This window comes from Papio anubis, chromosome 5 (genome assembly GCF_008728515.1).
Source record: "Papio anubis isolate 15944 chromosome 5, Panubis1.0, whole genome shotgun sequence".
In the NCBI taxonomy this organism is placed as follows: Eukaryota; Metazoa; Chordata; class Mammalia; order Primates; family Cercopithecidae; genus Papio; species Papio anubis.
Window position 1 is genome coordinate 57,414,230 of NC_044980.1, and position 26,244 is coordinate 57,440,473.

General features: G+C 41.0%; 1 long non-coding RNA gene across 1 annotated transcript in view; it reads left to right on the forward strand.

Moving 5' to 3' along the window:
* Nucleotides 1-269: 269 nt before the first annotated feature.
* Nucleotides 270-26,244, forward strand: part of LOC103885136 — a 78,244-nt gene continuing 52,269 nt past the window's right edge. Inside the window, exon 1 of the long non-coding RNA XR_648041.4 lies at nucleotides 270-1,507. This is a non-coding gene — a long non-coding RNA (uncharacterized LOC103885136). The remainder of the gene's footprint in view (nucleotides 1,508-26,244) is intronic.

Genomic DNA, 26,244 nt, shown 5'->3' on the forward strand with positions numbered 1-26,244 from the left:
CCAAAACAAAATATTAGTGAGAAGAGTGACAATGTTTTACCTTTTTTTTTTTTTGAGATGGAGTCTTGCCCTGTCGCCCAGGCTGGAGTGCAATGGCCCGATCTCGGCTCACTGCAAGCTCCGCCTCCTGGGTTCATGCCATTCTCCTGCCTCAGCCCCTGAGTAGCTGGGACTACAGACACCCGCCACCATACCTCGCTAATTTTTTTGGTATTTTTAGTATAGACGGGGTTTCACCATGTTAGCCAGGATGGTCTTGATCTCCTGACCTCATGATCTGCCTGCCTTGGCCTCCCAAAGTGCTGGGATTACAGGCGTGAGCCACCACGCCCAGCCTGTTTTACAGTTTTACAAATCTCTGTAATGTCTGGCTTACAGGAAAACAAGTAGATTTTTGTATGTGTTTTTGAATTCAATCTGTCACAATCTGTTGTGTGGTTGAAGTATGTAAAGAAAATCTGGACTTAACCAGATATTCAGTTGGAAAAGGGAGAAGTATTTCATTAGTCTTTTCAGATAATTGAGAATATTCTTCTTTGATACTAAACTGCAGCTCAACAAGAGGTAATTTCTTAAAGGTTAGTTGCAATGCAGAATCTGAGAACATACTAACGACTCTTTTGTCCTCTGTACATTAAAATCCATTTGGTCTATCTTGCCCTTTAAATGGATGTTTTATCCGTATGTGATTTTGTAATATCGTGCATTGGTCATTTGGAAAATACTGGATTGCTGAGTTAAGCAACTTTTCCAAATATTGACATAGTTTGTTACATGATATCAAAAAATTACAATTGTTAATATTACCATCCATCTCATCAGAAAAGTCTATAAGTATGTAGAAGCTGTCACAGTCATAGTGGTGGATATAAGTTTTCCAAAATTCTAATTTTTGTTTAACAGCTCAAATTTTTATTGTTGCCAGTAAATACTGCCAGTTTTCCTTGAAGTGACAGGCTCGCTTGGTTTGGTACTGTGAAAATGTCCACCAACTGGTTTGTCTGTCAGTCATACTTTCAAGTATAAAGATGGTGCCCCATGAAGAAAGCAGCTGGTTCAGCTCACAACTCAGTTATAGAAATACTTTTCCTTGAGACAACCTCAAGATAGCAGAAATGCTTTCTGTGCACTTTTTGTTTTGACACAAAGCTTATTAAAATAATGAGTGAGGGTTGAGATTTAATGAAATTGCTGTTTTTTATTGACTCAACAAGGAGATTTTTATTGAAACTGGCCTTTTCTTCTTACTGTGAGTGCATGGCGGGGAAGAAGATGACCATCAGTACAGCTTGGTGCCACTGCCTTGGTTTGTTGTTAACATGGCAGCAGTTTTACCCATCAGTGCTTCTACAAATGTCAAAAACAGTGAAAAAGGCAAATGATGTGTTAGTATTATTATGACAACAATTTTGACCTCACGGACCACCCAAAAGGGTCTCAGGGACCTGCAAGGGTCTGTGGGCCGGACTTTGAGGACTCCTGACTTAGAGGACTTGACCACCCTCAGGTGATTTGCCGCAGTCTTGCAGTCATTATTCTCTCTCAGGTCTTTCGATGGTGAACATGGGAGAGACCGAGGCATCAGGGTGGCTGGAAAAGTTGGGATCTTTCAGCGCAAGGCACCAGATACTGAGCGATCTGTAAGAGAAGATAGAATGGGCCTTGCAAACTTATGTCTCTAGTTTAAAGGTGAAGGTTACTGGGGCTACCTGATTTCTCTATCTCTTCTGGAATGTTCAGCGGTTATCACTGTGTTCTGCATGTGGGAAAGGGATTATTTTATCTTTCCTTCTCCCTTTCCTTTGTATACGCCTGGTTCAGAATAATCAGTTTTTGAGCCATGAGTGAAGATTTGTTATCTGAGAACTGTGACATAAAGAAACTCTCTAGATATCTCCTTGTCTTCCCTTAAGTTACCTGCAGTCCCCAGTGGGGCAGGGTATTTCAAGGGGAATCCTGGTACAATAACTAACAGTGAGCATCAGTCTATTTAATTTCTTAAAGACTAGTGCCAAAGTTCAGAGGAAGGAGCCTCCCTGGCAGCCAGGGCCCTCCCTGGAGGAGGTGTTCTGGAGCTAAACATGAAAGAGGACTGGGTGAGGGACAGCCTGGCTGGGAGACTGGCTGGGCGTATACTTGGCTGGCAATGAGTTGTTAACTGCCATGTTGTCTTCATAGGGGCAGCTGAGGTCATAAAAAAGGAAGAGAAAGGCTTTTGCTAAGTAGGAGGCACGTAGGTCCCTTGCCTTCTTTGAAGAGTTTGTATACCAGCTGTCACATTTACTAGCTCTGTAACCTTGGGTAACTTTCTCCATCATTTTGTGCCACAGTTTTTTTGTCTATACGATGGGAATTATGTTTACCTTATAGAGTTGTAAGGATTAAATGAGTTAGCACATGTAACAAGAATGTTTAGGAGCAGTGCTGGCATGGAGTAAGTAGTCAATAAAATATAAATATTACTATTATTGTTATTTTTATTATTATATCACTTCATTGAATCCTCTCATAAGCCAAAGTAACAGAGGTGATTACCTCTGTTAAGGCATAATTTTCAGAAAGATAAAATCATGAGTCTTATTCAAATATAAAGTGAATACACATCAAATATTTTATTTACCTCATTAAGAAAGAACCATTCAGATGTTAATGGTAGATCAGAGAGCATTTGAAAGGTGTGATAGTTTGTAGGCAATGTTGAGATGAGATTGCTGGGTAAGACACAAAATTGAGTAATGTTCAGTAAAGCCCTAAACCATCATCTTTGTGGTTATATCTGTCACCAGATAAAAATTATTTGCAGGCCGGGCGCGGTGGCTCAAGCCTGTAATCCCAGCACTTTGGGAGGCCGAGACGGGCGGATCACGAGGTCAGGAGATCGAGACCATCCTGGCTAACACGGTGAAACCCCGTCTCTACTAAAAATACAAGAAAATTAGCCGGGCGAGGTGGTGGGTGCCTGTAGTCCCAGCTACTTGGGAGGCTGAGGCAGGAGAATGGTGTGAACCCGGGGGGGCGGAGCTTGCAGTGAGCCGAGATCGCGCCACTGCACTCCAGCCTGGGGCACAGAGCAAGACTCCGTCTCAAAAAAAAAAAAAAAAAAAAAAATTATTTGCATTTCTACTGGACAAAAATGTGCAATTTAAACTCTGCCCCTACAGAGTTGAAAGATATCCCAGACAATAGAAAAACAAGCTCAGTACCACACTGAAAGAACTCCTGGCAATCCCTTCTGCTTATTTTGAAATTCTGGATACATTTTCTGAGAACACCAAACTATGTATGGGGAAACTGAGTCTCAAAAATATATAACTTGTGCAAACTTACACGGCTAGAAATGACAGAGCCAGAATTCCAACACCTATATATCCATGTTTTTTTCACTAAATTAGTTACTTCCACTCAAGTAAAACTCACTCTTTAAGGAGATCACTAGAAAGTGGAGACACGAAACTTCAAATCTTCTCTGGGGGAGGTGGGAGGGAACAAAACCAAACAGCAAAACTTCAGGATTCTCAGGACACAACAGTGTTGCCAATCTGCCCACCGTTAGCAAAAGCGTGTTTTCTCTTCCCTCTCCTGCTTTTTAAAATTTACCATGAGATGAAATAAATTTTAGGGCACTGCGATGGACAAGTATGTGTGATATCACTTATAGGTTCAATTGTCCTGGATTGGAAGACAGTAAGTTTGTTACTAATTTAATAACTCAATATAAACTTCTGCTTACACTCAGTACAATTACTTTCAAATGGGAGTGAAATATTTTCTTGTATTTAGATAAAAGATTTTCTAATATTTATGAGTGCCCCTTTCCTGGGTTATTCTTAGCAAGAATAAAATTTAACTTTTTAACATAAGTTTGAAGTAGAGGCAGTTGGTTGCTTTGAATTCTCTTTTAACTTTGTCAGAATTTGTCAAAACATGATATAAAGCAAAAGGCATGGAGTAGGTGAACCAGACTACATTTATTTATACGCAGAAACTTGAGCCAAATGCAGCAGTAAATGAAAAACTAGAACAAATCACATGAATTGGTTTTTAAATATACAGCAAAACAAGTAGAATTTTAAAAACTCCCCAAAGTAATGAACCAGTTTAAACTAGATCTGAATAATATCGGGATGAAAACCTTTTCATCTTAGTAATTGGTGCCAGAAAACATCTTAAAAAGAGCATTATCTTAATTTAGGGAAAACTTCGTAATCCACTTAGGGGAGGAAGATAAGGCCCTGTTAATGTCTACTGAAGGAATGTAATCTTCACATGACCTTGGAGGGGAGGAAAAATAACTCTCTACCCTTCTGAGTTCTTAGCTGGGACAGACTGCTGCAGCAAAAGACAGATTAACAAGAGAAGACAAACAGAAGTGTATTAACATATATATTTCATATACACATGGGAGATACCTGGGGAATTAGTAATTCTCAAAGAGGTGGCTTAGACCTCTGGCTTATATGGCACCTTCAACAAAGAATAGTATGTTTTTTTCTCTGTTGCTTTGTTTTGAGACAGAGTTTCACTCTTTTGCCCTGGCTGAAGTGCAGTGGTGCGATCTAGGCTCACTGCAACGTCCGCCTCCTGGGTTCACGCCATTCTCCTGCCTCATCCTCCTGAGTAACTGGGACCACAGGTGCCCGCCACCATGCCCGGCTAAATTTTTGTATTTTTTGTAGAGACGGGGTTTCACTGTGTTAGCCAGGATGGTCTTGATCTCCCGACCTCATGATCTGCCCGCCTCAGCCTCCCAAAGTGCTGGGATTACAGGCTTCAGCCACCGCACCCCAAGAACAGTATGTTTTTAGAGAAGTGTTAAGACGAAGGAAAAAGACTTTGAGTCTCCAGGGGCAGCAGATTGTGGGAAGGCGCATATGTGGGAGTTAACCAAGTTTGTCATGCAGATTCCTCTGGTGCTGTACACAGGCTGAAAAGGGTCTAATGTTGAATCAATGGTCAACTTTTCTGCTTCCTGGTATTGAGGGAGGAGGACACCTTTCCTTCGTAAATTTATGTCCTCCTTTTAGGCAAATGCAAGAGGACAGAGAGCTTTTCCTATATCTACTTCTTCCCAATTGCCTTCAACTCAAAATAATCTTTATGCCAAAGAGGCATATTTTGAGATGGTATATTCTTGTCTCCTATAGTAGATGTTTGTGTGTTGGAGTGGATGAGGCTGGACCATGTTAGAGGAGGTTGGAGCCTGTGGAACGGGGTGGGGCAAGAGGCCTTGCTAGTGGAAGAGTGAGCAAGCCTTTTTATTTTATTAAAAAAAATTTTTTTAAATTTCATTAGCTTTAGGGGTACAAGTGGTTTTTGGTTACATGGATGAATCGTACAGTGGTGAAATCTGGGATTTTAGTGTATTGTCACATGTGCAGTGTACCTTTTACTTCAATAGGTAGTTTTTCATCTCTTACTCCTCTCCCACCCTGCTGGCAAGCCCTTTGAGAACAGGGATCTTTCAAACCCACTCTAAAATTGTTTATTGTTTACTTTGCCACATTGCAAACCCTTCTGATTCCTTAGGCTGCTAATGACTTGGGAGAGTAGTGTTTTTCATTTTGTTTTGGGTGGCAAAGTTGCTAGAGAAATTCAAGGGAAAATGATTAATTCCATGAGTCATTCCAAGAGAACAACTTGAGACGGAGGCCCATGAGAGGCAGAGAGTCTCCAAGGAACATACGTTTAGAGCTGGTAGTGACATTAGCAATGCTGACCCCTGGAGGATGGGATGTGTGGGACAAGGACCTGAACTTAAAGTTTTTAAATAACAACAGGATAATGTTCCCTGGCATGTGACTTACGCAATGAATAAAACAAATACAGGACATTTAAAGATTCTTTGGACCAGACTCCATTTCCCCAATTTCCATCACCTGCTGGCCCATCAAGGACTGGGTTGATGAAGCTTTTGTTAAGAGGCTTCAACTCTGATCTGAGTTGTCTGTAATTAGGTGTTCCTTGAATTTGATTTCCTAGAAGATGGTAACTCTGGACTAATGACTACAAATCTGTTATGGCTTAGTGCTTCTCTTTCTGTTATTAAGTAATTATGATAATATTACTTAATATTAATTAATATTAATAATATTAAATAATTATGGTAGAGCAGGGCACATATAGAGACTGTTCAAGATGCAAGAGAAGATGCCTCCTGCCCTGTGAGCCTACAAAAGGGAGGCCACAGCTATAACCAGGGAAGGCTCAGACTGATGGGCCGCACAACCACTGGAAAGACCATCAGGAGAAAATCTGGTGTGTGGAGGGGGTTAAATTCATTGAAGATCTGTCCTCCCTCAAGGAACCTTAAGGTTCTGGTTGAGAAATCAGCTTTCTTTCCGGTCAGATAGCACTCTTTTCTAATTCTCAGTATAAATTGCTCTTTTCCCCTTCTTGTAGCTTGTGGTTGAAAACCTGTAATTAATTTATAGAAATATATTTCCTGCAATTATAAGAGCAATTGCTCAGTGGAGGTGGGCAAAAAAACGTGGCTGTGCTGTGCTTGGAAGTGAGGTATATTTTGCGAGTAAGTTATTAATCAAGCGCGGAAGTGAATGATTTCCTTGTAATATCCACTATCCTAGCTTTTCTGAGTGTCTTTATCCTCAAGATCCCAAGGCATTCTCAGAGGTTGCCCCTGTGCCCAGAGAAATGGAAGGAGAAAAGCAGACCCCACCACCACTCCACTCGCTCTGGCTTTGCAATTCCTTGGACCACTGAGCTGCTTTGTGCCGGGGTTATTTCAGCTGGAGAATCACCCTGACATTCCTGAACTGAAGGTGAGCCTGGTGCTCCCCAAACTTGTGCCTCAGGGATTTAGTGAACACCCCACTGACCTCCAAATTTCTCTTTACTTAGCTTCTGATTCTTTCCAGCCTCGCGGGCCTGGCATGCCTTCAGGCAGCAGAAACACTGCCCTTCGCCTGTCTGTGCAGCAGCAGAGGGGCTGAAGGGCTGCATTTTCCTCTCTGCCCTCCCTGTGAAGCGGGCCTAGCTGAATTTTAACATTTTAACCTGCTTCTTTCTTTGCGTCTGATTTTTTTTTTTTTTTTTACTGTGTGTCAGGCCAACATCGTCTATTGTCTCTTTCCTTTAGGATCTATCTAAAGGTTTTTTCTCTAACATACACCATTTGATTTTGTCCCGTGGGGTCCCTACTGTGAGAGATACGCCAACAGTCCATTCATTCTGGGGGCATTGAAAGTGTCCGTTTCTCTGACAGATTCTGCTTGCTTTTCCCTCTGAGCAGCCACTTCCTGGAAGAAAGCACCTTCTGCCAGAGTCACATTCACTCAGGCCCAGCTGATGAGTGGCTGTCCTCAGGCGGCCTCTAGAGGCACACCTCGGCACCAGGGCTGAGCCCCAGTGGCTAAACCCACACGTGTTCCCTCATGCACGGCACAGGAATCTGTCACCTGAAATGCTCCAGCAGCACTTGAGGTTTCTATACTACGTGCGTGTGTTAGTTTCCTCTTACTGACATAACAAATGACCACAGACTTGCCTTCGAACAACAGAAGTTTATTGTTTTGTGGTTCATTAGCTCAGAAGTCCAAAGTCAATTTTACTCGGCTAAAGTCAAGGTATTGGCAGGGCTAGTTCCTTCTGAAGGCTCTAGGGGTAAATGTTTCCTTTCCCTTTCTGGGTTCTGGAGGTTGCCTTGATAGTTCCTGGTTCATGGCCCCTTCTTTACATTGTTCCAATCTCTTGCTTCTGTTGTGCCTGCTCCTACTTCAATGTCAAATCTCCCTCTGACTCTCTATTGGGGTGACATCTGGGGCCCACAGAATAATCCAGGATATTCTCCCTACCGCAATATCCTTAATAACACCTGTACATTCCCTTTGAGGATGTGGACGTCTTTGAGGGCTGTTATTCAGCCTAGTATATCATGTTTGAAAGTAAGGACAGTGACACTTCTCTTTTGAGCTTGCCCAGTCTGGCTGTTAAGAACCTCTCTTTCTTCCAAAAGAAATTCCTCTCCTCAGCTTCCTCCCCACATCTTCGTTAATTTGTTCTTGCTTCACACTGCTCTATTGTGACTACAAAATTCCAGTTCTGTGCGTCAATGGACAAACTTTATCCCCTAGATGGGTTAGGCTGGGCAACGGCCATTTACATTTTTCTATAACATAACTGTTGCTACAGTTCAAACTCAAGCAAAAAACAAAAACAAAAAAACAACCATTTGTTTTCTGACTAGTGTTCAGTTCTCCCACCATTTCTCACTGGAGATTTGCTAGCGCTTGCCCTGGCCTTCACAGGCTTCAGTTCCGATTGGGGGAAAAGCCTGTTAGGGGTGGAGAATGGTACAAGAAAACTGCTCATCCAGTATTGCTGACGTTGGTGACAGCATTTGTGGTAGTGCCAATTTGCACCATGTTGCAATTTTCTCCAGTAGGGCTTAGTTGCTTGGGTGTAGATAACAAGGAGATAGAGAGCAGCATTGATCAGGGTTGTGGTTTTGCCAAGCGGGTGGGGTAGAAGGACAAAGAAAAAGGACAATTGATTTGCTAGGGGGAGTATTGTTTTACCCTGGCTGGGTAGAAACATTTATTTAATAAATTTATATAATGACTGCATGATAATAAAAACTTTATATTTGATTTCTCACAGAAGCTATCTGATAGGGTTGCTATCTTCATTTTAGACAGGGGGAAGTAAGAGGCAGAGAGGTTAAATAACTTGTTCCAAGCCACGTAGCTAGTAAGTGGCAGAGCTTAGATGCAACCCCAGGGAGTTTGGTTACAAGAACTTTTTTCCTCACCCTTCTGCTGTGCTGTAAGGGCAGGAGTTAGGTCAATGGACTGGAAAGAAAAAGAAGTCTCCAGGGACAAGCATCTGTAAAATCCAGGACATTTTAGGGAGCATAGACATGGAGTGGGCTGAAGATTTGATATGAGGCTTGGAGTATTTTGGGATTATGACAAATTCTAGAAGGCAGTTGTGGGTGTGGGTAGCTGAAATGAAAGGAATTAAAGGTCATTGAAATTCAGGGGTCAGGAAAGTCTGAGGCCAGGTGTTGGCTGTGACACAGAGCACTGAGGTCATCTATAATAGAAGAGTGGAAGGACTTGGGGTAGAGAGGAAGAGAGGAAACCAGATGCCAGAGTCTGGCAAATGAAGGGGAAGAACTAGAGGTCAGTAGGCAATGATGAGCAGGAGAAGATGGCACTTCAAAGAAGGAGGGCATGTTATAAACACAGTTGGAAATATCATTGATGAGCAAGAACAGTGTAATATCTCCATTTGATTCTGAAGTTACCTGGGGCATAGGAGAAGGAGCAGCCTCTCAGGAGGATGCTACAAGTAGAACTGAATTTTAAATTTTAATTCATTTAAATTTTAAAATGGATACTGATTTGGTTATTGGAAAACGTTTAAGCATTTTCAGAACAACTTGTGTGTTGGAATTTACTTTTCGATTGTAAAGTTTATGAAACCTAGATACCACCCAAGGGCTTCCAATGAAAATATAAGCATTCAAATTGAGATGTGCTAGCAGTGTATAATATACACTGGATTCCAAAGACGTAGTAGAAAAAAAGAAGGTAAAATATTTCATTAGTAATTTTTTTGCCTTGATTACATGTTGATGTTTGAGTATATTGAGTTTGAGAAGACGTTATTAAAGTTACTCTCATCCATTTCTTTTTACTTTTTAAATGTGACTACTAGAAAATTTAAACTTACAGATGGGGCTTACATCATATTTCTATTGGGTAGTGCTATTGAGACCAAGGAAGACAGTGATGGGCAATGTACTGGAACTGGCCGCCTTGATGTCTGAAGTGGAACTTCGTGTCATGATGAGGAAGAAAGAGCCCATGGATGCTGCAGCAGTGTCTATGATGGCAGTGTTAGAGGTGTCATGAAGTCTAGACATAGTGGCAGATGCATAATGGAGTAGCTGGAATCAGGAAAAGTTATGCACATTTTGTTTACGGGAGTCATTCATATATGCTAATTGCCCATCTTCCAAGTAGAGAAGTATTTGAGAAACCTACTGGAAACAAAACTAAAGGAGTGACTCAGAGAAGTGGGGAGAGGAAGGATCCAACTTATGAAGGAAGAGGAAGGAGAGAGTAGCAGAGTGTGTGAGGGTTTTAGGTGTGCTTAGGTATGTCAAAGTCCCTCGTACTAATCTTGGAAGATGCCAAAGTTTGAAAAGACAGACAATACTATCAAAAGATTAGAGAAAGTCATTAGTAGGCTAGATAATCACACAAAGGGTAAGAACAGAGACTATTAAAGACGAGAGCTAGAGGCATCCTTTCACCTCTGGAAAAAGCATTACTCTTAAAAGTGAGAATAGAAATTCTTGGCTTCTGCTAAGTGAAACAATTCTTATCATGGATAGCCTCTAGAGGTAGCATAGACCTCACCTTTTCTAACAGTGTTTCCCTCTGGATAGATAGCAGTGTTGGTAAGAACTTTGAAGATCAGCTTGTGTATATGAGTCTCAAGATAAATTGCTCTGATGCATCCGTGAGTATATATGCATGCATCTCACTCTCACCTATCTTCCATCTCCTGCCATCTTCCACTTCATGGCATAACATTGACATAATGAAGATTTGTCAGTTTATTGCCCTCCCTGTGCAGCCAAATGCCTAACAGGAGGCCACCAAAAGACAGTGGCTTTCATGGAGGCTCAAAGGTGGCTTATTTTATATCGTCATTCCCAAGGGATGACGCCAGGATGCCCTGAGGTGAACTGTGTTAGCTTTGGGACTTTTGTGGCCTTAAGTTCCCTGTTCTGCTCCCCAATCAACCTTTATCTTTCTCTGGAGGAATGCTTTTAGGTATTGAGACAAAATAATTTGCTTTATGTGGCCGTGCTATTTGTCAACATCATCTAGTAGCATTAAACACAATGCTCTATTCTTCCTGCTTTCAAAAAGAGGGCTTCTAGGATTCACCTCAATCAGGTGCTCAAAAGAGAGGGTTTCCATCTTGTTGGTGGTTGGAGTCAGGTGAAGATGTTTCTGGTCAGGCCATCCCTTCGCCATGCCTATCAACTCAGGATGACATGAGAACTCCCTCCCAGCTGCTCTTGCAGATGCAAATGCCCTCCCCGCCACACCCGGCCCCAAGATAGTGCTGAACAGGAACAAGAGAGGCAGAAGGAACAAAGGCCATGAGATCGGAGTCCCAAACCTTATCTATTTATAAGCATCTCTGTGGACCGCATCAGCTCTCTGACTGCCCCATTCTTTGGCGCCTCATTATGTGGAATCAGAAGACAGAACCCCAGGGGAAAATTGCTTTGAGATAACATCCGTTGGCAATGACTTTGGTTCAGGCAGAGCTTAGCTTCTACATTATTAGTCTGTCTTCTTAGTACATTTTTAGGCTACAAACAAATTTCCCTTGATAGTCAAACAAAATTGAGGAACAGAGACTTTCTAAAGCCCTATTGATTAGCATACATTTCTTTGTAAAAATTTTCAGCTCTTTAGTGTATATTAAAGTGATTCATTCTAGTGCAGGTTGAGGGGAGACCAAGCTTTCTACATTTACTCTGCGTCCTGGGAACTTGTCTGTAATAGATCTGCACAGGGAAAAGGAACAGGACCAAGCACAGTGCTGGCAGACTGGCAGGCTTGAGATGCAGCCACCACTTAAAGTTGACTGCCATGTAAGTGCTCTTTCCAACCCAGTGACAATACACATGGAAGAGGGTTGAGAAAGATTTCTTTTGGCTCATCTGTTGACTCCCAAGGAGATTCACTAGATAGTTCCAAAGGAATTTATCCTGTTCTAAAAATTCTCCCGAAAGGAACCCTCAAGGCTTCCTTGATTAGTTCATATTCAGCCTGTCAGGGAATTCTCTATGTGCTACTTTGCCTGAATTCTGTATGTGCTATTTTCTGTCTGTTTCCTCCAGCTTCGGCTTCAGTGATGTAAGTTTCCTGAAGGTAGCACTTGGTAAAGGAAAGTGAGTTTTAAATGACTTATGTTTTCAAAAAGCCAAGGATGAGATTTTTTTCTGTGATGTGGGAGGAAACTTCATTCTCCCCCATCATCTACATATTCTGTATCTTTTATATTTATATTGAGGTAAAGCCTATGTTAAAAGTCTTGAACTGAAGATGTATTGCTCTGATACATATGTGGATATATATGTGTCATGGATATGTATGTATGCATCTCTCTCTCACCTGTCTCCCATCTTCCACCATATTCTACCTTCGTGTCTTCTTTTCCCAAGAGCCTTTGCTTAAATTTTATACAAAGAAATGTAAGAGTGAGCTAACTGCATCAGTATCTTGGCAATGTTGGGTTGGAATTACCATAAAGCTTGATACAGAAATATTTAACTCCAAAGATATCTTACTAATAACCCTATAATCATTCTTTAAATAAACCTGAGCAACGTATTTTTTAAAAAGTATTGCTTAGAAAGATAAGTGATTTTATCTTTCAGATTTGAAACTTTGGTGGAACTGTACTCTATTTTGAGAAACTTGAAACTATCCTCTTCAGCTGAAGTTTATGGTCTCGCCTGACACAGACCATGTATTAAAACCCCAAAGCCCTCTGGGCATGTCCTGACTTTATAGCCTTGTGAGGTAGCGTGTTTGGCAGAAAATAATGTCCTACACTAGGGGCTGGGATGATAGAATGAAAGATAAATAGAATTTAGAGATTTACACAGTCAAGGACTATTTAGTGGAAAGGATAAAGCAAAAATAAATGAAGTCATATGGGGATAGTTTTGAAGTGGTTCAAAAATTGTCACTAGAACTTTGTATTCTTCCCTTTCAGTATTTTGTCTCCCAAATAGCCATTCTACTGCATTAGCGTTTTGTGTGACAAGTTGTCCATGCTCTTGATAATTTGTTTCTATCAGAACGTATCTGTCTTCTGTCTCATTCCATTATGGCCGGTTCTCTGCCATGGAGTTGATGAATTGAGTGGAACAGAGGCATTCTTCACTGATAATGTCTTACTATATCATCTCATCCATAACATATTTGCATTTTAATAGTTGCCTTCAGGGACATAATCTGAAGAAGTTAATAATGGTGAGAAAATGAAGGCATTATGCCTGTGCAAGGGTTTTACCTGCATGAGAACCTGCTCCAGAACTCTCCAGATGAACTGAAAAGACAGCTTCCTCCTCTACCAAAGCTCAACATCAACCCTAGTTATAAACAGCCCTTGCAAACTGACAGGCCAAAATATTGGAGAAAACCAGGGCTTTACCTGAACTGTGGAGGACCCATATTTGGGAAGAAGAGAAAAAAAAGCATGATGACAATGAAAAATGTCTAGAAGCGCCTGATCCAAAGCACTAGCCACATTTTCATCATTGCATAGTTTTATTGAACAGTGCCCCTCTAGAAAGTGAGGAGGGCCTTGCTGAAAGGAAGTGATCCTTTCTAAGAAACTGGTTCTGTGTGTGCCAAGATCACCCTCATTCGCTAGTAGGCATAATGGTTGTGGTCCTTAATGTGAGTGGTAAAAAGGTACATACATCATTATGATAGATCTTTCTTCGAATTAGTTCTCATGAAGGGAGACTGTGGCTTATGCAGAATTAGTAATAATAATGGATAATAATAATAATGGATAGCTTTTATTACACATCTAAGGACTTAACATACATTCTGTCTAATGCAATGACTCTTCAAAGTAAGTATATTAATTGTAGTCTACATTTTACAGACAAGGAAACTGAGTTTTATGGAATATAAAGTGTCTTGCTTATTCATGAACAGGGTAGAAGCTGCTCTGTGAGTCCTTGGAAACAACTGCCCAGTCAGGGCCCTCTTTTGTGCATTTGGTTGTATCAAAGTTGGTTCAAATCAAGACATTTGGATGAGCTAACCTGGTCTGTTTAACGAATGTCTTTTAACATCCTTTCCCAAATTGTGGTCCAGGAATACAGTGTTAGATGACAAAGGATTCTAAGATTAAACAGGTTTGGCAAATGTTAGGTTAAGAAAAATTAAACAAGCTTTTTATTGCAGAACTTCTCAGAGCCTTCAACATATTATTACTCATTGTGAATCTCCAAGAAGGGATATGATAGGTAGATATTTTGCAGCTTACTTGACCACAGAAGACTTTTGCAGCAGTTTCTTGAGGATAAGTGTTCTACAGGACACTCTCTGAGAAGTGAGGCTCCATGTAAATGGCCACTGAGAGTGTAGAACTTTAACTGGAGGAAGTGCTTTTCTGTTGCTGGCAATCTCAGAATTTCTTGGCATACATTATGTGCTCAATAATTATTTTAGAATAAATCTTCACTGAATGAAATAATCTAGAGTTTAGGCCTCTTCCGTGCTAGACCCAGGAATCAGGACTAGTTTCTCATCTTGTGAGAGGGTACTGGGCCCCATGTGTGGTGGGGGAGGTGCTGTGTGTATGTGTATGTGTGAGTGCATGTGTGCGCATGCATTCTCTTAGCTTATCCATAAATGGAAATTCTTTTTTTAACTTTGATATTCATTACTAATAATCATATCAATAATATATTTCCATGAGTATCTCAAAATCATTAACTTTATTTACGGAATAATACTTAGAAGATTTCATGGCCAGATACAATGTTGAGTTTGATGTTTGTAACAGGAGCTGAGTCAGCAATGCTCCCACAGTCAAGTGGGTCAGTCCTGCCTAAGGGCCTGTGAAATAAGTGGGCCTCTCTGTCACTTAGCAGGCAGCCCTGACACAGTGAGCCTCTGCTGGGCTCTCGGCACCATTTGAGGTAGCTTCCTCTTCCCCACTGGCTTGTTGGAGCGGAGAGGCAGTAAAACAACGCAACCCAAACCACACACAACAGAGTGTGGCCGGTGTCTCTGTCTTGTATAAGCTGATGGTCTCTCACACTGATCCTTAGGCTGGGAAGATAGCAGGTGCAACCCAAGCTTTCATGCTCAAGGCATCTCCTAGAAAAGTCTGGTTCCTTCCATCAAATCTAGCCTCATCACACGGCTCATTTCTATTCATGGCAGGTGTTGTTCTCTTCTACAAAATCCCATCTGAGTGTAATGAGCCTACTGGGCTGGCCATGTAATTCTTTCTCCAGCTGAACACAGTGATGATCGAGTTCTTGTGGGTAGTAATGTTTCCTCATTCTACTCTGGAACCAGTCAACAGGAACTGAAGATGCTGTAGTGTGTCATTCAATGGATAAGAGCTGAACAAATAGACCTCTGGGAACTCCATTGATTCATCTTTATCAGGAGTCAAAATGCAATCAGGTAAATTGGCCAATGGAAATTTGTGTATGTGTGCACCAAAAACATGCACATGCATGTTCACAGTAGCATTATTTGTTGTAGCCCCAGACTCAAAATATCTCAAATCTGTCTTAACAGTCTGATGGATAAGTTGTGGTATATTTACACAATGGAATATTACACAGCAGAGACTGAGCAAACTAAAACCACAGCAACAACATGGATCTTCTCACAGACATAATGTGGAGCACAAGCAGCTGGACACAAAAGGAGTGAAATACTCTAGGATTTCATTTATATATCATCTCAAAAACAGGCAAAACTAATCTCTGGTGTTCAAAGCCACCTTTGGAGCATGACTGAGAAGAAGACACAAGGAACTCTTCTGGGATGTTGGTGTTATTATTTCATTTCTTGATCTGATGGTGGTTTCATAAGTAAGTTTACTCAATACAAATTCATTAGGCCAGGTGCAATGGCTCACACCAGTAATCCCAGCAATTTGGAAGGCTGAGACAGGAGGATGACTTGAGACCAGGGGTTTGAGACCAGCCTGGCCAACATAGTGAGACTCTGTGTTCACAAAAAGTAAAGAAAAAAAAAAAATGCTGGAAGTGGTGGCACACACCTGTAGTCCCAGCTACATGGGAGGATCAGCCTGGGAGGTTGACGCTGCAGTGAGCCGAGATCTTGCCACTACGCTGTAGCCCAGGTGGCAGAGTGAGACCCTGTCTCTAAAATAATAAATAATAAAATTTATTGAACTGTAGACTTGTGTACTTTTCTGTATGTGTGTTATACTCCAATAAAAATTTACCTAAATAATGTAAAAAATATAATAACGTTTCATAAGTGGTCTGTTTCTGTCTTTTAGAGGATTTGTTCCTGAAATACAGGAAGAGAGGGATGGGAGAGTATGATGAGGCCAGTTCCTTCTTCCCAACTCTTCCACTGGGAGGAGTGAATGAGAGTATGGGGTATGTCATTCTGGGAAGATCCCTCCATATGAGTATTGGGGGTATACATTTTTCCCAACAGTGTAGATTCCAACTTTATCTGATTCCAAAACACTTACTTTAACCAAAGGAATGGTTCGAATGTCACATTTCAGACCAGTGGAGTACATATTTTAAGATCTTGGCTTTTGGGGGAATTCTTGTCTTCCAGATAGGTCCCTACTCCCTAGAGACATGCGGTCAGGGATCACAGAGATTCAAGAGTTTGTTGTTAATGGTTTGTTGTTGCACATCCATCAACAGATGAATTGTATGCTGATTTCACGGGAAGTGGGAAAACCTAAGTAATTTTTGGTTAATGAGGATTTAAGCTGGGTAGTTGGTTTCTAGTTTGTATATACTGATGAATACTTTCATTAAACTGATCATTTTTATGGAAAGGGTATATTTATTAGGTAATGGAAAATTTCCACAAATATAATGAGTATTTTTTTTTTGCTAGAAACACTAATGAGAGAATAAAAAAACTCTCTGAGTTTCTTTCATTACTGTGCCACCAAAGAGACAGGAATAGCTTAAAATAACCAGAACTTACATTTAAAATCACAAATTCAGCACTCAGCCTTGTCAAAACCCTCAAATGCACAGGCTTGACTGTCTAAGGCAACTCAGCATTAGCTTTATCAAGAGTGGATTCCTAGGACATGCCTAATTTGCGAGAAATCTTTGAGTTCAGAGAACTTGCTTAGTTGAAGTTTCATTATGCATGAAGTTGTTCATGTCTGGTTCCAATGTTGAAATTCTGCAATTTGCCAGCTGTGAATTGAGAAAAAAATGCCTGAGAGTTTTAAATGGGAAGACCAAGGCTAGGTCACCTTTTAAGAACTTTTTAAACTTTGAAGTATCAAGCAAAGAGACTGTAGAAATGTATTCATAATGAAGGGATGACATATGTACTTAAACAGTTTTTAATAGGATGGTTCTAGCAAAATTCGATGCAAATTTTGTTTTTAGATCTATACCTCCTATAATGTCTCTCTACTTTTTTTTACTTTCTCTGGACCCCAACCCCAACACAGCATTGCTCTAGGCTTGCCCTGTCTTGAACATATGTGTTCTTTGTTCATTTGCTCGTTCTTCAATTCATTCACACACCCATTTATCCATATACCAAATATTAATATATAGATTTAGCACATACTATATTAGTAGAATAGAATCAGTCTTAAGCAAAATATGTGGTTCATTTTGAGCCTTCTAGAGATGATGTCCGCCCTTTTGTACTTTCATTTGTTATTATTAAAAAAATTCTATGTTAGTTGATTGAAAAGAATACATTGGCAGGCTGATGGGGCACCTCTCAGTCAACATCTGGTGCTTTAGATTTGATTGTGCCGAGAGATTTTTCTTTTCCTCTTCTTTTGTTGTCTGATATATTGTGCAAAAAAAGTATATTTCTGCCATCAATTAAGCCATCAACTATGTACTTGCCAAAATGGCCTTCTCGGGACAGCTCAATTAACTACTTAGAGCCATTCCCCTTTATTGAGGGAGCTGTGTGGTGGCCTAGTCTTTGTAGCTGAGTGAAGGTCTCCATGACTTTGCCTTCATCTCTCATCCATGGTTAAGGCATGAGCAGAAGATGAGTCAGAAAGAAAGTCACATAGGATGACAGGAAAGCAAGATTGGATAACAGGAAGCCCCAACAATCCACAGCCATGGAGTGGTGCACTCCAAGTGGACTTTAAGCCAGTGGTCCCCAGCCTTTTTGGCCCCAAGGACCAGTTTTGTGGAAGACAGTTTTTCCACAGACCTGGGTGGGGTATGGTTTTATGATGAAACTGTTCCATCTCAAATCATCAGGCAATAGATTCTCATAAGGAGAATGCAACCTAGATCCCTCCCATGTATAGCTCACAATAAGATTCGTGCCCCTATGAGAATCAAATGCCACTGTTCATCTGACAGGAGGCAGAGCTCACGCAGTAATGCTCACTGGCCCACTGCTCACTTCCTGCTTTGTAACCTGGTTCCTAATGGGCCATGGCTGTGGCCCGGAGATTGGAGATCCCTGCTTTAAGTTCTCCACTACTTTCAGGTTTCAGAAGCTGAGAAGGTCTAACATCACTCTGGTGACTGTGACTCCATCACTCTAGCAGTTCTAGCAGTTAAATGTTCAGGGACCGGGTGACTTCCAGATGCTGCTTCTGATCAGAACATTTCAGAAAAAAGGATACAATGACATCAGGGGGACCATCTTAGCTTTCTGGACCCCATCCTATCCAGCTGCAAATGGAGCAGCTTTTCTTTTTGAGTAGCTCTAGAAAATGAAGGAGAATATTTTGCCTTTCGAAATTTCCTTCTTTTTCCTTTCCAAAAAATTTAAAAAACATTTCACAAATAAAGATTGAAGGGCAAGGTATACGGCATGATGATCTGACACATGTGTACATTGTGTAATGATTTGTCCCATCAAATTAATACATCCATTGCCACCCATCCTATAGAACCATTCTATACTCAGAACTTGTCATCTTATAACTTAACATTTTTTTCTCTTTTGAATTATCTGGTATCTTACCTATGAGAGGATCACTGAAGAAGGGATAGTGAGAGTTTAAGTAATTCATTCCTTTCTCATGTCCTCAAATCATGATGTCATTAATCCATGCAGGAGGTCTAGCTACCAAGTGCAAGTGATTTCTCTTTCTTTCTTTCTTTCTTTCTTTCTTTCTTTCTTTCTTTCTTTCTTTCTTTCTTTCTTTCTTTCTTTCTTTCTTTCTCTCTCTCTCTCTCTCTCTCTCTCTCTCTCTCCTTCCTTCCTTCCTTCCTTCCTTCCTTCCTTCCTTCCTTCCTTCCTTCCTTCCTTCTTTCTTTCTTCCTTTCTTTTTAAAATTCAGATGGAGTCTTGCTCTTGTCACTCAGGCTGGAGTGCAGTGACATGATCTTGGTTCACTGAAACCTCCACCTCCTGGGTTGAAGCAATTCTCCTGCCTCAGCCTCCCGAGTAGCTGGGATTATAGGTGCCCCCCACCACGGCTGGCTAATTTTTTTTTTTTTTTTTTAGGAGAGTTGGGGTTTCACCATGTTGGCCAGGCTGGTCTTAAACTCCTGAACTCAAGTGATTTGCCTGCCTCAGCCTCCCAAAGTGCTGGGATTACAGGCATGAGACACTGCGTCCGGCCACAGTGATTTCTTGAACATCTCAACTCAGTGGGATTCAAATATGAAGTGGTTTGTTTTTCTCTTACAACTTCCTTCAACATGCTCTTTTAGGTTGCCTTTTGTATTTGTTTGTTTTGCTTTTTTGTGTGTTTGTTTGTTTTTAGGCAGAGTCTTGCTCTGTTGCCCAGGCTGGAGTGTAGTGGCACAATCTCGGCTCACTGCAACCTCTGCCTCCCAGGTTCAAGTGATTCTTGTGCTTCAGCTTTCCAAGTAGCTGAGACTACAGGCATGCACGACCATGCCTGGCTAATTTTTGTATTGTTAGTAGAGACAGGGTTTCACCATGTTGGCTAGGCTGGTCTCGAACTCCTGCCCTCAGGTGATCCACTTTGGCCTCCCAGAGTGCTGGGGTCTGCCCGGCAGGCTTGCCTTTCTTTCTGTATCATTTAAGAACATCTTAGGTCCTTTAAGTCTTCTATTATTTTCAGATATGGAAACGTCTAGTTTTGCCTGGTTTATGTTGAAACTTCAATCTCACTTCCAGTTTAGTGCTGACCTCATCGCTGACCCCACAGCAAGCAAGGCCCCAGCTTGAGGTATTTGTATAAAGGGGGAGTGGCTACAGTCTGTTCTTTCTTCCTTCCTTTTCTGCTTTTAGCTCCTTCTGTGTTGAAGCAGATGAGAGAGATCTTGGAAAAGAGCCAAAATCTTCTGACTTTATTCCTCTGTTGTGGTCAATGACTGCCTGTCCATGACTGCTGTGTGACTGGCATTCAAGTGCTAGCAATGTATCTCTGTGGGGTACATGAGTGGTTCCTTTGTTGGATATAGTCAGAGGCATCTTCAATACAGAGTTCCTTCACTTGGCCCAAGAAAAGAGAGAAGTCAGAGCACTTATCATAGCCAGCATTGTATGACTCCGAAGATCCTAAGCCTTCTGTTCTTGTGAACCAGTGGGCCTCCACATTGTCTGAGTGACTAGAATAATCTAGGGAGCCTTTAAAAAAATACCAGGGTCTGGGTTCAATCACATCAATTCTATTTGATTAGTTGGGCTCAGACATGGGTATTTTTGAAAAGCTCTCCGGCTTCTTCTAGTGTTATTCTATGTCAGGTTTGAGAACTACTGACATAGTCTGGCGGGATAGAAAGTGCTGGTAGCAGCATTTGTTAGTGATTGCTACAGGGATATGGCTGGTGGTTCCTTGGTGGCTCTCTTTAGAAGATGGGATACCCAAAGCACCTATTGCTTTCTACCGTGTGGCCTTTTCAGAAATGCACAATCAACGGGAACATTTCATTTGACATTCTATTTTGCTGCATTTTTTTGTGAGTCTCCCTGGCCCTCTTGCTTATCTTGGCATCTCTTCCTATAAAGAGAAGGTTCACAGAAAAAGCTACAGTTGCTTTTTACCAACACAGGCCAAGAGGCTCAGACAGTTGGATAAATTCTGTAAAATTGTACTTCACTCTAGCAATTTCTGGAGCACTCTGGAAGGATCATGAACCCATAGCACACTTCTTTTCCAACTAAGATTAACAAGAGTTTTCTTCAAGGAACCAGACACATCCAAGTGACATTTTATTTCCTCTCATTCCTATCTCCCCTTTCTCCAACACATTTTACTAGCAACTCCAGTATAAAAATAGTATCTTTGTTACTGAGATTTTTGTCTGTTCCTGCTACTTAGGCTACCATGGAGTTATTATCCGTCAGTCTCTTGACACAACTAAAATTGTTTCCATAGTAACAGATTTTAATGTCAGAAACTGAGATGATGACTTCAGGCGAAGAATAAATAACAAGAGCCAATGAACTTGGAGGACCAGGCATACTGCTCCAAATACAATGAAAGCCACTCAGAAAAAACATGATTCAATACTAAAGCAGAGTCCTACCTAAATAGAAATTCAAAAATTTCCCACAAATCATCAATGATTCTTTAAGTACAGTTCCTGTTGGCAGTAATTTATACCATTTTTGGTATGAATGCCACCAAAAAGGAAACAGATTGCTTGACAAATTTCATGTGGTTCAAGCTGGGAACATACTAACCATTTAAAGATATTCACTTGTAAGTTCTTGCTGATAATTAGTGGCATTGGGGATGTGACATTATACCCTAATCATAGGTAATACAGAGTCCAATAAGTGCTTTTAGGTATAATTTGGTAAGAATGTGAAAATTCTCCTCTTTTCTATCTTTCCTTCTTCTGAAGAAGGTCAGGATATGCCACCTCAAAGTATGCCACTTCGACATATTAGTTATTCTGAGCTGGAGACACTTGAGAAACAGTAGTTGCAAGAAGAGCTCTCTGCCCTCCTCCCACTTTTTGCCTAAAATAAGGGCATAAATTCACCCCATCTCTTGTATCAGGATGAGAAGAGCAACCCTTAGTACTGGAGACAGAGAGTTGGCCTTGAGAAGAGTCTGCATAAACAGACCTTACGAAAATAATCGTTGTCTTCCATTAATTTCCCATATATATTTGGTGGTCACTTTCCCTTAATTTATTGACCCTAGAAATCCAAACCCCCTTTTCTTCATCTAGTCTCTACAATTTATTGTCCTTTGTTAAAATGATATATGAGCCTTCATGTTGAATTGCTTCTTTGGGTTTTCACTTTTCTGTGAAGTCCCTGTGCATGTTACATTAAAAATATGAATAAAATGTTTATGCCTTTTTCCTGTTAATCTGACCTTTGTCAGTTTAATTTGCAGGCCCCAGTCACTCAACATAAGAGAGTGGAAGAAAATTTGTCTCCTTACATCTCCCAAGACACAATTTGGAGTCTTAAAATTCTAACTGGAAAGAGTTAGATCTGTGTCTTTTGCTAAAAACAAAAACTGGTAACATTAAATTTTAGTGGAAAAAGCACCTGACAAAGGCTCAAGGGATCTGGGTTCTTTCCCTCTCCCCCGTCAGTAACTAGTTCTGTGATTTAGAGAAAGTAACTTAACCCCTTTGGGCTCCATTTTGTTTGGTTGTAAATTAAGGAAGTGAGTCAAGCAATCTCTATGTATGTCTTTCACAGCTTTATCATTCTATTAATTTCTGACTTTTCACTTGTTCATTCTTCACTTGACATACAAGGAGAGTCAACTCTTCTCAACTATTGGCCCTTTAGAGAGTCTCATTAACAAATAAGGAGAGCATCTGAGCAGATCAATTTTAATTTTGGATTACCTATGATTTAGTAGGAGAGATGGCCAATTATTAATCAAAATATGTACTTCAGTTTCATAAATGTTGAATTTATCAGTAATCTTGCACTTAAGTGAGGCCATGAGGCTAGAATCTGCCACTAGAATATGAGAAAACCTAATGGATGCCACTGTTGAGTCAAGGTGGGTAAGAAGCAGCTTGCCTTCTCTGTGTTGTCTTACCCCTTTTGTTTGCTAGATGTCAATGCCCAGAACAACCTTGGAAGCATAAGTTGAAAATGGTTCAGCTTCTGTCAGCCTAGGTAGAGCAGGGAACTATGCCCACTAGGAAAATCCATATTTTTTTTTCTATTGTGTTGACCTCTAATGTTGGGGGTTTATTTCTATAACAGCTAGTGTTATCTGACCAATAATGTTTAAGATCTTATTTCCTCTGATTTTTCATCCTTCCTTCAAATGAAGGAAGTCTTATTTCAAAGGTGCAACACCCACAAGTATATTTGACTCAATTCTCCAACAGCATTTTGTTTTTTTCTTTTTTTTTGAGATGGAGTCTCACTCTGTTGCCCAGGCTGGAGCGCAGTGGCAGGATCTCGGCTCACTGCAAACCCCACCCACTGGGTTTAAGTGATTATTCTCCCTCAGCCTTCAGAGTAGCTGGGATTACAGGTGTACACAACCACACCAGACTAGTGTTTTGTATTTTCAGTAGAGACAGGGTTTCACCATGTTACCCAGGCTGGTCTTGAACTCCTGACCTTAGGTGATCCAACTGCCCCGGCCTCTCAAAGTGCTGGGATTACAGGCGTGAGCCACTGTACCTGGCCAAGCATTTGTTGATTAGTAATTTTATGTTTGAAGGTTGGAGAGCGGTGGTCTGTTTTCTGGAGGCATGTAGTTAGTTTCCCTGAGAATGGTGTAGAAATGAGTGGTAGTTCAGGAAGTTGAGGAGATCTAATTCTACCAGCATGCAGCTCCTGGAGGGCAGAATCTGGATGGCTGCATGGCAAACATGAATTCTAGAAACTGGAAATCTTTGCAAGGATCGCATAAACCTGGGGACTTTTCTGGACTATGTAAACCCTAGCATTTCATCTTTGATTATGATTACTTCTTGTAAGTTATCTCTGACATCTCATTGATCTTGTTCTTCTTGTCAACCTTGGCTAGTTGGAACATGAATTGAATTGAATTTGATTTAGAAAATAAAGAAATATGATATTTCTTGCCCCCTGGGTGTTGTGGAACAATTGGTACCAGTTATAAAGGACCTGGTTGATAATTCCTGTGGATGCTGCACAGGTATATGAATAATGCGTAGACTTCAATTGTGGAAAGCTCTACTTCACTCTGCTAGGTAGCTTAAGTGTCTCATAGGCTACACAAACACGGCCGCCTTTGCTTTATGGATGAGTTCAGGATATGTTAAATTCCATATATGCTTCTGTCACCTTACCTCCAAATTTCCACCCCATTTATTATGTGCTGTGGATTGCAAACACATTTTAACATCAGTTCAAGAAAAGTAGAGTTAGTAAAATAAATTGGCTGAGGCTACATCAAAACAAAGATTGCACAATGCTCACTAAATCAGACAGAAATAACTTTTAAGATTATTTCATCCTATTACCATCTTAGCTTGCATAATTAGGCATCAACTGTATCTAGAAAATACCATGTGTAAAAAGGTTAAAAAATGAGGTGTTAAATAGGGGATTAGATATTCTGAGATTCAAATATCTTTTTCTTTTAAGCAGATAATATCCATGAGAAAGACAAGCTATTGTACTGGAAGAGAAGAGGAAAGGTATCAGCGCTAATTAGTAAAAATAGTGGTTAAGTCAGCAGTTTTAGGATTTATATAGAGTAAAAATAAGCAAGGAGAGAAAGCAGATGTGGTGGTTCACATTCTTTTAACCAGAATAGTGAAGTAAACAAGAACACAGTTTGTTCACATGAATCAGAGGGCATAGCTGGATGTGCCTTAGTTCTGCTGACTTAGAAATGATTCTCCTACTTTGTAGTAATGGATTTTATAATTCGGGGGAAAAAATTACATTAAAAGACAGTCAAAAGTAAGGCCAGGCATGGAGGCTCACTCCTGTAATCCCAGCACTCTGGGAGGCCGAGGCAGATGATCACCTGAGCTCAGGAGTTTGAGACCAGCCTGGGCAACATGGTGGAATGCCATCTTTACCAAAAATACAAAAAATTAGTTGGGCATGGTGTTGCGCACCTGTGTTCCCAGCTACTGGGGAAGCTGTGGTGGGAGGACCACTGGAGCCTGGGAGTCAGAGGTTGCAGTGAACTGAGATTATGCCACTGCACTCCAGCCTGGGTGAAAGAGTGAAACTGTCCACCCCTCTCCTGCCCCCTCCCAAAAAGAAAGACAGTCAAAAGTACTTAGAAATGGTGTTGCATATCGTCTAACTAGGTCCATCTTGGAAAAAGATCTAGAGAGAAGGGTTGGCTGAGTTTGTGGCCTAGATGAAGAAGGAAGTCATGAAGGGAAAGGATCTGGAGTTGTGTATTAAAGGGTCAACTTTTGCTCAACACACTTAGGAGGGCTGCTGAAAATTGTGACCTGCTGTGTCTTCCTCTGATTCTTGTGGCATCAGAGCAGGCAATAAATCATGTAGCTGTATATCCTCATTCACTCTTCTGCCTTGGCCTGGAAGGAACAATGGCTGCAAAAGACACAGAAACTCCCTCTTTTGGTTGTCTGTGGAAGTTCCCTATGTTCCCAGCAATCACCCTGGAGGCAGTGCATCTTAAAACAGGCAGTGCACAACTGGTATTGATTTCCAGTGTGGTATGATGCCACCTTCTCACTAAGACAAGGACTTACTTAATCTTTGTATCCGAATAGCACCTTATACAGTACCAGGCATATACTGTGCGTTCAATAACTTGAAGTGAACGAATATAGAACTGAGTGAACAAATGAAATATCTGGGAGAAAAATGGGATCTGGCCAGGCGTAGTGACTCATGCTTGTAATCTCAACTCTTTGGGAGGCTGAGGCTGGAGGATTGCTTGTGGCCAGGAGTTTGAGCACAGCCTGGGTAACATATTGAGACTCTGTCTACATAAAAATTTAAAAACGAGTCAGTCATGGTGGTGCATACCTGTAGTCCCAGCTACTCGGGAGGCTGAGGTGGGAGGATTGCTTATGCCCAGGAGTTTGAGGCTACCGTGAGCTATAATCATACCACTGCACTCCAGCCTGGGTGACAGAGAGAGAGAGAGAGAGAGACACTCTGTCTTTCTAAAAATATATAAATAAATGAAAAGAAAAATGGGATCTGTTTTTTATCTACATCTAGTGGTACACATACCTCTCTATGTCTAGATGTAAATTTAACATTGAAAAATACATATTTTTTCGAGACAGGTTCTTGCTCTGTTACCAAGGCTGAGGTACACTGGCGTGATCATGGCTCACTGCAACCTCCAATTCCTGGACTCATGCGATCCTCCCACCTGAGCCTTCCAAGTAGCTGGGATTCAGGTGTGCTCCACCATGCCTGGCTAAATTTTTTAAACCTATTATTTGTAGAGATGGGGTCTCTCATGTCCAGGCTGGTCTTGAATTCCTGGTCTCAAGTGATCCTCCTGCCTCAGCCTTCTAAAGTGCTGGGATTACAGGCATGAACCACCATCACACCTGGCCCCAAAAATAAATATTTAAGGTAAAATTATAAAATCAACTACATTGTCTCACAGTAACCTCTACATAAGCATTCTGTAAGGTTAATTTTT